At 38.2% G+C, this 10,509-nt stretch overlaps 1 pseudogene; it reads right to left on the bottom strand.

The window, feature by feature from the left end:
* Nucleotides 1-454: 454 nt before the first annotated feature.
* Nucleotides 455-1,312, bottom strand: LOC118905311 (annotated as a pseudogene).
* Nucleotides 1,313-10,509: the final 9,197 nt, after the last annotated feature.

Below are 10,509 nucleotides of genomic sequence, written 5' to 3'. Positions count from 1 at the left end.
CCTGATTTTGATATTATACTACAGTCGTATAAAATGGCACCATGGAAGCTGGGTAAAGGATTCATGGGATTCTGTGTATCATTTTTGCAGCTTCCTGTGTGTCTACCGTAATTTATTAATTATACTTGCCTATTTGTTTACTTTATTAACATATTGAATTTATTTCACATGTATATTTCTGTCTCCCTACCATTTCCATTTGTCTGACCACCACTATTACTATGCCCTATGATAACATTCCATACATACTTAAAACCAAGCAAAGGGTGGCGTTTCATCTTTAAAAACTAAACAGGCATTTTGGACAACACATTCTTGGCAATGGAACCTGGACAACATTTATCAGAAATGGTAGGGAAAGTTCTCATTCTGCATTATAAAAAGGGCTGCCAGATGTCAACTGTTACAGAAATGAAAAAGACGGAAAATTATAACACACCATTTAAACTATTTCTTAAAGAGACTTCCTCCACTTCCACTGCAGAGATCTTGAATAGACTCCTGGTCAGTCATCTGGAAAGAATTCTTCACATAATTGATGAACTTGGCTTCCACTTTGGGAAGAGAACAATCTTTTTCTATACTTGTTTGCATTTTTGCTTTAATGTTTTCTATAGAGCTAGGTTCTTTTGGTGTTTTAGGAGTTCTTTCCTATTTTTTTTAAGGATTCTTGACCTTTGATCTTGGTGTCGAAGGTTTCAAGTTTTTTCCATTCTGGTTTGATTTTTGTGCATTTTTGGCTGGAGTATTTTATATAGATTTCTTTACTGGAGCTTTTTTCTTTAGCTTCCTCATTACCAAAATCAACATCATCATCATCTTCATCTTCATCAGCAGCAAGTTTTACTTTTTTTTCTGTGGAAACTTGCTATCACTTACAGGGGCAGAAAGGTTTTCCAGATATACTTAAGAGTTTCGCATCCTCCTCCTCTTCATCTTCTGAATCTGTATCTTCCTCCACAGCTACTAGGTGTGTGCACTAATATGTACAGGCCCTCAACCACACTTCAACTGTAAGATCACAGGTGGTGTAATTTCAAAGCTCTCACGGGAAACTGTTGGCTATACAGACATTTTCAAAGTTGCCAGTGTTACTTTAATTGGACTGCCTTCATAATTCACTGCCTCTGCTTCAACAGTATGCAATTCATCCTTTGCACCAGCCCCTAAACTGACTGTTCTTAAAGATTACTGGTGCTCATTTTCATCATTATCCACTTTAAAGTGATAATCTCTGTCAGCCTTTAGCTGACAACCAAAAAGATAGTTCTGGGACCTCAGGGTCCATGCCCACGTCCATTGAGTTTTCCATGAGGTTGGTGGCACATGTTTAGGTGGGAGAGGAGGTGGACAGAGATAAACAACTACTGTTCTGGAGAATAGCCATTATTTAAAAAAATTATAGTCATGTATTGTTATTCATTATTTGCATTATTTAAAATTTCATGCATTTATATTTAATTCCTTGGCTAGATTAGAGATTTAAGTAAAGTGAAAGTGTGTTATAATTGTCCTAATTCAAGTCAGTATAAATCAATTCAATGAAGTTAAATTGAATTCATTTCAATAAACATTTGAGGGCCTATTAGACACAAAATTAGTGAGGTTTATTCTTCTCACCCTTGATATTATATTGACCCTCCAGTATAGCACAGTAATGTGGACACAGCAAGATCTCAAAAAATGGTATCGTTTGACTGGCCATATTAATTTTTATAGTGATGTGTCCTTCTCTTATTTACATAAATGCTGCATTTTCTTTACTCTGTTTTGTTTCTCTGAAAAGATGAAACATATATGTAAAGAAAATATGTTTCCAAATTAATTTCTGCTATTTAGATTTTTAAGCCACAGGAACTTAGGAAAACATTGATATGCCTCATACATTTATATCAGGTTTTAAGTTGCAGGTATGTTTTAGTATATTATTTTACAGCAGAAGACATAATATATATTTCTGTTCTTACCTTGAAATCAGGACAAAAACAGCTTAGGCTACCAAATGAAATTCATGGTCTTTTTTTTTTTTTTTTTTTTTTTTTAAATAATCACCAAGCTTAAATTTGCGGGGAGGAGGGCGATTTTCTCCATGTTTTCTACCTGGTTCAACATTCCCAGACAGCTATTACAAGCCAAATATCATTTCAGTAAATGAGAAATTCTTGTTTTCGGTACTGATTGGCTTTATTACACAAGAAGGTTAATTGGGAGGCTTCTCAAGCTTATCTGGGTAATGATGAACAGTTGCAGTAGATTGCACTCCCCCGACCACCCGGCTCCTACATCATTTTGACCGAGCAATACCCAAACAAAGCCTTGTGCAACTGTGCAACCGGGGTGTCATTTAACTGCACTGCAAACCCTGGCTGCTTGAACCCAGTGAGCAGCTTCACAGGAAGCCAGAGGGAAACAAAAAGCCCCAGAGGAAATGTTCAATTAGCAGTGGTGCCACCCCCACCCCCGGACCACTGCAGCTCTAGGATTTGACTCCTGGAGTTCCAATGTATTGCGCTTAATTAGATCTATATCCCACATCAATAAGTGGTACCACCCACAGCAGAAATGTGCTTGCCTGATACAGAGGCACTAAATGGCAGGTTTTTGTATCCCCAACAGAAGAATATCATTGCTAATTAAGTAGCAAAGAGAAAGGATGCCTCTAACTGCCTTGAAGAGCTTATAAAGCACTTCACCTGTCTTATAACATCTTTAATAACAACAGCTAAGATGTTTGAGCACTTACTATGGGCTAAGCATTGTACTAAGTGTTTCACGTGTATCATCTCAGTTAATCCTCTCCATAAACCTAGGATAGATCTACTAGGCATATGTTAGAGATGATGCCTAGAGCTCTTACAAAGCTTGTCTAGGGTCACAAAGCCAATAGGTGTTTGAGCCTGGACCCGAGTCTAGGTGCATCCTTCCTGAGAGATTCACTCTTACCCTAATGGATAGGTTAACAAAGAATGCTGTACAAGGAACTCATTGAGAGAAGGTTACTTTGTGGAGTAGTTATTAAGGCAGCAGATATTTTTCCAGTTCGTTTACCAATTGGCCAGGTCACCAAGTGGATAACCAGTACTCTCTTTCTCTGGTTATCTATATGCATGTTTGGGATGACCTGCTTTTTACTGTGTGGTATTGTGATGCTGCAATGTTTGTTAGGGAGTTAAAGTTTTCAGGTAAAAACAATTTGCTTAGTAATAAAGGAAGAGTTTGTCAGTAACGCTTTGGATGGTAGAGAGATGTGTGCCATTGGCGCCCCTCTTGCTGGCTTCTCCTCATCCAAGTCTCCTCTTCCCACGACCACCTCTTTCTTCTACACAGTCTTGTCCTGTCATGATCTTCATTTGGGGCCTTAAGGGGCTTAGTTAACAGTCTTTTTTTCCACTGATCCCTTTTACCACTCTTTTCAGTTCATGACAGCAAGGAAGTGGAGTAATAGCTTAAGAGGGCAGGTTTAAAATCAGACAGATCCAGGTTCAAATGCCAGTATCGGCACTTGCTGACACTTAAAACACACATTTTGGTCAAGGCACTGAATTTCCCTGAGCCTTCACAGTTTCCTCATCTGTGAAATGTGAGTAACAAGGACACAACCTCTTTGGATTGTTGTGAGATTCATTTAAAGCCTATTCCTGGCACAGTGGAAGTGTTCAAGTATCAGTCACGAATAACTGTCAACAACAACAACAACAAAAACAGCAACAATTCAGCCCCACTCGTTTCCAATTCATTGTACCTGCTCTTCCCTGAATTTGGAATTTCTTTCTTCTTCACTAATCTCTGAGCTTCCTTAGGCTCCACATACTTTTTAGCAACCACGAAGACCATGTGTATATAGTTCTGTGCAATTGCAAAACTTACATTGCTCTGTATTCTAGTTGCCAAGTACTGTAATAACCATTAAAAAATACTTTCCCCGATATATTATTTTGCACCTGTGTAAACCTATGCAGCTGTGCTCAGCTATGTATAAATATTTGCTTATGTGCTTCTGTTACATTTATTTATGTGATTCTGTCTACAGCCAGTTGCTCTATAAATGATAAACTCCTCAGGGCCAAGGACCTCACTCTCTACTTCTGCAACAGATCCGAGGATCTGGGTATCCTCCCAAGAATAGATTTAAGGAAGGCTGAAACTTGAACATATAGTACTACTTTAATAAGATGTTAATGACAAGTTTCCAAACATTGTGTTTGGAACATATGTTTCAAGGCTGAAACTTGAACATATAGTACTGCTTTAATACGATGTTAATGACTAGCTTCCAAACATTGTGTTCTCATTGAGAGCATTATTTCTTAAAGCAGTTTCCGCCACAGCTAGTGTTCTGTGGAAATGTTCGACTTAGAGGCCTTCGGTTGGTGATTTTTCATATTTTAAAAGTTAAAAGAACAAAGCTATAATTTGGGAAACAACAAGTTAACAATCAAGAAAGAGAAAGAAGGGTTTAGTAATTGTTACTTTCAAGAAAGCTTCGGATCATATTTCCTTTGACCAGCGAAGTGATTGGTACGTTGGATTAAGAAAATATCGAGTCACGCCTAATAGTCAAATAGTCATAGCTGCACTTTTAGAGCACTTAATAGGTGCCTTGTTAGGAATTTGGTTTGTCTTGTCTCATTCAGCCTCCCCAGCACTCCCATGAGATAGGCGCCATGTTCCTCTCCATTTCACATTCAAGGAAACTAAGGTTAAGAAAGGTTTACCTATTACCCAGGATGCAGCTGAAAAGAAATGGAGCCAGGCCGTGTTAATCACTGAGCTGTACTGCCTTCTTCAAAAGAGAAGGAGTTTTACAGATGAGCTATAAAGATAATTCCAATATTCCTCTTTTTCTTCTTCCATAATACTACCCCTGCCTGGACCCCCGCAAGGGAGAGGAAATTCTATTAGTATATTCATGATTAAGCTTGCTTAGTGTAGATAAATAATGATAACTGCAGGGGTTTGGGATGGTTTGCTAGGAAAATTTAAAAAAAAAAGAAAGAAAGAAAAGAAAACTCTCTCCCTAGTTGTTTGCCTTCAAATGCTCCTGCTCTCCCACTGCCCGGCTCTCCCTTCACTGCCTTATAGTGAAGTATTCAAGGGAGGGTTGTCCGGTCAGAGTGAAGCCTTTAAGGAAAATGTCTCACTGCCTTTTGAGAGGACAAGCAGGAAACGTCTTTTGCTTTCTTTCTCTTTTACCCTCATCCTCTTCTTTTCTCTCCTCAGCTCTATTCTTTTAGAATAAATAACAGCTCACTTCACTCAGGCATTGGGTAACTTGAGCCATCTCGAGCATTGTCTGAGAAAGCTGGCTCTCAACACACGCCACGTGCAGCTGCTTGGGGCCCTGCTCTTTGGCAGCCTCACCATCCCCATCTGCTCCTCCTGGATGTCAGGACCCAGCAGTTACGGAACTGGCCTCTGGACCTGCACGTAAAGCATGCTTTTGTAATAAAACATCCAGTTGGTCTCTTCCAACTTCAAACATTCTGTGAGTCTCTCAGCTGTGAGTTGTAGGGGATCCAAGAACCTCTCAGTGGAGTCAGGACTAGGCTGTGGATGATTTGTAGAATTCCTACGTTTGTTCTGTTTTACAACAAGAGAGAGTTTCCAAGTCAAAGCAACATGCTGTATTCTATGATGTGATGGTGGAGAGCAGAGGAGGATGGATAGAAGAGGAGGCTGATGATGCTTACACTTCAAGCTCCTCAAATGCCTGTGTTCTGACAGGGGCCTCTGCTGCATTCATAATTCATAATTCTCCCAGATTGCGTAATCTTAAAAATGGCCTCCCAAATTGTGTAATCTTCAGGCCACTTAATACTTGGGTCTGGCCCTGGTTGAGTGAGTTTTTGAGGAGTAGTTTAATTTACATTGTGTTTGACTAAGAAATTCAAGCCCTTGAAGGCTAAATATGAGGAAGGTAGTGCAAATAATATGAATAACTAACATTTCTTGAGTCTTTTACATGCAGTAGGTACTGTTTTAAGCATTTTTCTTATTCTAACTCTTCAACTCTCACAACAACCCTAAGCACTAGGTCTATTTTTAGCCCATTTTTAGGATGGGGATATTGAGGGTAAATGACTTACCTAGGGCTCCAGCTCAGGCAGTCCCAATCCCGAGCCTTTGCTGTTAGCCACTGTACTATGCTGGTGTGAACTGAGACTTTCTATCTTACTTCTGGTTCTTTTGATGTCTTTGTTCTTTGTCTTCAGTAAGTCAGTGAGTTTCTTTTTGCCTTAGTCACCTCATCAGAAGATTTTACCTCTCTGATTTCCAGAGGCGAGAATGGAATTACATGTTTCATATAGGAGCGTGGAATCAGAGAATTGGCAAAATGTGCTCTGATCAAAATCCAGAGATAGCAAGTGACTTGCCATTTGGCAACAGAACAGACTTGCCATTTGGCAACATGGTTGGCACTCATGGCTCTATTTCTCACTCCTCACCATGAAGGCTCTTCTTCAGAATATACTTACATTGTAATAAGTCTAGAGTAGAGTAGAGTGGTATAGTACGTGCAGAGCATAGAGTAGAATTTCTATCTGTATTCAGTCAAAGTTTGATATAAATCTGTGTTCTTAATTTCAAAAATTAAAAAGAAATTCTTTTTATTTTACTTGTAAATAATTGTATCTTTGTTCACGTAAAAAGAAATTCCACATTGTGTTACAAAAGGGAACAGTTAACTTCTGTGACTCACATGATTATTATCTTTAAAAAGAGCCATTCAATAAATAAGCAGCCCATATTTCAGTTCAGGGTTGTTTATGTTTTCAGTGGATTCTTCTATAAAATGTAGCATAAATAAATAAGTTGAAATTGTTTGTTTAGACAAATCTAAAACATTTACTCCCACACAAGCAATGAAATGTAGATTTTTCTTTTGAGGCTTAGATTTTTCTCACAGTATTGTAGTGGTTCACTGGAGTTCCACTCATGCTCAAGGTCTTTACATATCTGAAACCCTCAGGAAACACATTGTATTATTGTTCTTGAACCACCTGAGCATTGTAGATTGACTGAGTTTAAAAACCACATCATGGGTAAAAAGCACAAAATTGTGTTACTATGGTTTTCTTCAAGGAATCCCAGAATTTCTAACTGTAGCTTTAACTGTGTTATACAATAACTCTCTCAAACACCATTTTAAACAAGTAATCTTTTTTATTATTTCTTTTGGCCTTCTCCTTGTGTGTGTATAAACAGTGAAGACTCAGAATATTTTTTGTCAGCCCTGCCCTCACATAACCCACACTAAGAATTTCTACTTTCTTCACATTTGGCAGTAACTCCTCACTAGGCCTTTGGGCTATAAGGGTAACTTAAAGGACAGGAGACCCACTTGGCCGTCAGACTTTGGAGAGCCTCCTCACCTCCAACCTTTGCCCTGTCAGTGTCCCCAGTCCTAATAAGGAGAGAAAGAAAGGAAACAATGCCTCTCATCTACCCTAAATTCTCCTCAAGATACCACTCTGTGATTCTGCTTTTTTTCACCTTCACATTCTTGGAAGGAGAGTTGACACGTGTTACTTCAATGTCCTTGCCTCCTTCAGTCCTTGGAAACCTCCTCATCTTTGTGACTGCAGCACTGGCACAGTTGACCACTCCATTCTCTGAATTCTGCACACTTCTTACTTTCTCGATACAACTCACCTTTGGTTCTCTTCTTAGCTCTTGGACCACTTTTCCCTTTCTTCTCTTTCCTTTGCTGATTCCTCTTCCTTTGACCAAATATTAAATGTTATCTAAATTTCCAACTCTGTTTGTTGTTCTTTTCTTCAGCTTTCCACATCACCCTGATTGATTTCACCCAATCTCTTGGTGTGAACTCCAGTATTTTCTCTACAAGTTCTGCCTCCAGCTTGATCCTCTTATCTGAGCACCAGACACAAACTTCCAACTAATCTTTGACCTGCTCCAGCTGGAAGACCTGAAGCATCTCAAACTCAATACGTATAATAATAAAACTATCACCTTCTCTGTAAAACCCATCCTTTGCTTTGTGTTCTTCATGGACATTGATAAATGTCATCACTGCTTATGGGTCCATTTCATCTTAAAATGTCAGATGTCTTCAACTCTTCTTTCTGCCTCACTCCAGTATCCAATCATTTGCTAAAATCCTGGCAGTTCTATCCTGAATGCCTCTCAAATCCAGCTATTCCCACTGTTACTCTAAATATGTCATATATCATCTCTCGGTCTAGGTAATTCTATCTGCCTAACTACTGTTTCTGATTTCAATATCTCCTTCCTTCCCTTCACCTCCACTGTATTCTCTCCATGCCACCAGAGTGGCCTTTATAACATGAATCTTAATGGCAGATGCTTCTGTCTATAAACTTATACTTCCTTAAGGATCCATAATATTAGATTAAAAAAAATCATACAAAAGAATATAAAGAATAATTTCAATATTAGTAAAAATAACACACATACACACAGTCCACCAAAATGTAAGCTGTGGTTATCTTGTTATTGCTAAGTCATGGTATTGGATGAGTTGTATTTTCTTTTTTTGCTTGCTCTTATCTCTACAACAAGAATATGTTACTTGCATGACAAGGCAACATTATTATTTAAAAACAAACTGATGGAGTAAAAAAGGGCTGACCTAAGTAACTTTGGAAAATAGTGTTTTTACTAGATGCTATAAAGCTAAAAATGAAAAGAACTATACATAAACACTGTACTCTTGTTGGTAAATTCATTTTTTACAGGGTTATGGGTTGGCAATTGTGAAACTGCTTTACAAGTATACAAGCAATAAAGAAATATGTAAATAAATTTCAGATAATGAGAGTCAGGTTTCTAACTGCGAGGGACAGAAGTTACAAATACGCAAGTGGGGAAGGCTGAAATAATCCTGGTGGTAGATTAGAGCTGGAAACATCAGTACAAACGCATGTTTAATTTAATATTTGAACAGATAGATTGATACAAAACAATTATTGATATGTGTGTGTACATGGGTTAGTGCACATGTATATATTTCCTAGCTCTGTCCTTTGAGAGGGCCAAGAAGCAGTGAAATCTCAGTAGCAACAAGCACACCAGCACCTGGACTTGGTTTCCAGAAGTCATTTTCCAACATTAGGAACCAAAGCTCCTTGGAGAAATATCTGATTCTAGTCCTGGGTCACAGAAAATCAAAGATGATCCTGGAGCACTCGTAGTGCCAGACTGAGAGGAAATGCATTTTAAAAAAAAAGACGGAGCATGTCAAAAGGACATAGGAACCAACTTGAAAGCTTGAAATGCTAAAAGGTGAAACAATTTGAGCAAAAAAAAAAAAGAGAGAGAGAGAGGATTGAATTATAACCTGAATAATTTTTTTTTAAATCCTACTTTTATACTAACATAAATAAATGGTTGAATAAATAAATAAATGGGGGAGAAGAGGCAAATCTTTCTTACAGAAGAATTCCAAATAATTTATGTAGATACCACTCCCCTCTCTGGGGGGGTAGAGCTTAATTCTCTTCTCCTTTAGTGTAAGCTAGACTTAGTGCCACTCCTCTAATGAATGTTGTTAGACGAAAAGGGAAAACTTGTCCCAGTACAGTGGAGAAAACTAGCAGACAGCACCTTAACCATGTGATCACCACACCAGTGATTAGTGATTTTAACATCATGTTCCCCCTTATGAGGGGATGAGTGGGGCACATCACCTCTGGGGTATTCTTCCCCCAAATCATGAGAAAACAACAGATAAACTAAAATTCAGGGTTGTTCTACAAAATATCTGACCAGTACTCTTCAAAAGTGTCAAGGTCATGAAAAACAAGAAAGACTAAGAAACTTTCACAGATAGAGGAGTCTAAGGAGACATGATGCTTAAATGCAATGTGGTCCCTTGGATCCTGGGACAGAGAAAGAACATTAGTGGAAAAACTGGTGAAATCCAAATGAAGTCTGTAGCTTAAATAAAGGTAATGTATTAATGTTAATTTCTTAGTTTTGACAAATGATCCATGGGTTTGTAAAATATTAAGATTAGGAGAAGCTGGATGAAAGTATATGGGAACGCTCTGTTTGATTTTATAGCAACTTTTCTATAAATCAAATATTACCCCAAAATAAAAACTAAACAAACAAACAAACAAAAACATCTCACGGCCTGTGCAGGGCTTCTCAACTTGTCTTGAAAAACTCATCTGGAAGTTTTTCAAAAGTACGTGCCTGGGCACCACCTGGGAGATTCTAGTTCAATAGGACTGTGGTTGAGTCAGGGAAACTACAACACATAATTGTAAAGTGGCACAGGAGAGCCTCATAAACTTCAGATATTGCAAAACCACTTGTCTGTGGTTTTGCAAACAGAGCCTGCCTATGCCATTTCCCCTATAGACTTTTAAACTTTTTATAGTAAAAATTGCTCAGAGACCACAACCAGAACTGCATTTTATAATTATAATTAAGAATATACTAATAAGGCATAAATGATTCTGAGTATAAGGAAGATAATTGGTAGATTGAATGGTTTGTCACACAAAGAACTTCATGAGA

The sequence above is a fragment of the Balaenoptera musculus genome, chromosome 12 (genome assembly GCF_009873245.2).
Source record: "Balaenoptera musculus isolate JJ_BM4_2016_0621 chromosome 12, mBalMus1.pri.v3, whole genome shotgun sequence".
Lineage (NCBI taxonomy): Eukaryota > Metazoa > Chordata > Mammalia > Artiodactyla > Balaenopteridae > Balaenoptera > Balaenoptera musculus.
The sequence above is the reverse complement of the archived record's forward strand: the minus strand, read 5'-3'. Positions and strand labels throughout refer to the sequence as shown.